Source organism: Ananas comosus, unplaced genomic scaffold (genome assembly GCF_001540865.1).
Source record: "Ananas comosus cultivar F153 unplaced genomic scaffold, ASM154086v1, whole genome shotgun sequence".
Classification (NCBI taxonomy): Eukaryota; Viridiplantae; Streptophyta; class Magnoliopsida; order Poales; family Bromeliaceae; genus Ananas; species Ananas comosus.
Window position 1 is genome coordinate 1 of NW_017892383.1, and position 2438 is coordinate 2438.

Consider the following 2438-nt stretch of genomic DNA (forward strand, 5'->3'; position numbering starts at 1 on the left):
ATATATATATATACATATACATACAAGTTTCATCACACTTGCTCTATATAGAGAATAATATTAAATGGCTCTCTCCATGAGTGGCATTGTAGCTGTGTTAATGGTTCTCTCTTTGGCTCCTCTGAGCCTGGGTGGTGGGTATCTTTGCCCCGAATACTACGACAAATCGTGCCCGCAGGTGAAGGAGATCGTGTGGTCGATGGTGGCGAAGGCCGTCGCCAAGGAGCCGAGAATGGCCGCTTCCTTGCTGAGGCTGCATTTCCATGACTGCTTTGTTAAGGTTAGTTTGGTTACATTTCTAATTAAATTACTTGAATATTCCATCCTCATGATATATATATATATATACATATATATATATACATAATGTATTACATTAAGGTTGCGTTTGGTTTGTATTATGAAAGATTACTAGGAATAGAAAGATGTTTGAGAATCTTATTCCTATTCATTCTATTACTAAAAATGTGACATTTCTGTGTTTGGTTCGCAAGGTCATATTATTTAATCATGTTATTTAAATTTACAAAAAATATACAATTAATTAATTTTTTTTAATTAATTTTAGATAATGCTATCAAAAATTTCAACACTTTTTAGAAAAAACGAAGAGAGAACATAGGTTAGAGAGAGCATAATTAAAAAAATGGGGAGAGAAATAAAATCGAGATTAGAGGGAGTGAGAGAGTTGAGATTTTAGAAAAAAAAAAAAGGGGAGAGAGAGCTTAGTTTAGAAAGAGAAAAAAATAAGTTTAGAGAGATATGAGGTTAGAGTGTAAAGAAAAATAATACCAGCTAGCCGGTGAGTAGGAAGAAAAAAAAAAGATTAGACATATTATGATTATCTCAATCCATTAATATGAGGATACTCATCCTCTCTCAAGAAAATGAGATTAGTACTTTGGGATAAATCTCATTCCCAAGTAAATTCAATATTACCAACTAAATTATTTAGTGTGCAGTGCCATATTTTTTTTATTCCAATTGAATTATTAGGAATCTTAAAAAGATAGCTCGAACCAAACGCACCCTAAGGAGAATTAGTAATTATCTTTGCTGTGTAAGGGCATTTTAGTCATTTCAGTTTTGTAATGAGCAAAAAAAATTATGACAATTATATATTATGCCCTTGGTTTAGTTTGTAGCTAGCTAGTATAATATATTCATCATACATACATGAACCTCAAATTTGGGTTAATTAATATATTGCACATAAATTAACCATTTATAGCCTTTTAATTATCTTTATTCAATTTTTCACTATGAATCTATGATCCATGACTTTTTTAATTTTCTCCATTGAATTCCTATGTTTCATTACAAAAACTGTAGCATCGATCACCACGTGGCAATTTTCGTCCAATTTAGTGGACATATATATTTATTTACAGTAGAAACTTAATTGAAACAAATTAATAATCAACGCTATTTGTAGAAAGTAATTTTTCTCTCCACCTGATTTTTAGAAAAAGTAATTTTTTCTAAAAATGATCTCGCCAAATTTTATAAAAGAGTAGCATAATTTTTTTTATTTCCAAATTTTCTATTCAGAAAGTAAAAATTGTATAAAAGTGTCTTAATTTGTTCTTCAAGAAATTTTTTTTTTCAAAAAATAATTTTTCACGCTTTTCCGAGGAACCAACGTTTACCCCTCAAAATATTACTAAACATTGAAATTAATGGTACTACTGCAACTACTAATTAACCCTTAACAAAAATTTTGTGTCACACTCTATTAAGTAACTTTTTTATATAATTATTCACCACAAATTCATTCATTGATGTAATTGCGAATTACAAAATACTTGGTGTGTTGTGTGTGTGTGTGTGTGTGTGTCACAGAAGACTCACGCACACAAGGGGACGGACAGCATTGTTTTAGAGCCAAAAGTATATTCGTATAAATTTTTTTAAGTTCTGCTCTGTAATTTCTTAAATTATTATTTAAGAAGCAAAATCAGATTAATGGTAAAGTAAAATATTTACAAAACTTATAACCAACAGAATGTCCTCCATAATAACATCTGTAGTCTATTACTATTACAATATTATAGCAAAACAAAATTTGATATAGCCCGGGGCCAAACTGGGAGTTCCCACTGGGTGGAGAGGACTCGGTTGGGCCTGAGCTTAAGGCGATCCAACAACGACATCCAGCCCGTGAACAACACCCTCCCACCCATCTCACCTAAGTCAAGCGCCAGGCCTCGACGTGCTTCGTCGACGTCGTCGCTCTCGCGTGAGTCTTTTTTCACTCTCGCTAATCTAAAATCAACATGATAAGAAACAAAATCTTCTGAATAGTTACTCAGGCAATTTTAGATCGAGTTAAGTTTTTCTTGTTAGATTCAGCCCGAAAAGACAATTAACGGCCCTTCCGATGGCCGGGCCCGAATTCAACATCGTCAAATTTACAACACACCCTGAATGAAATAATT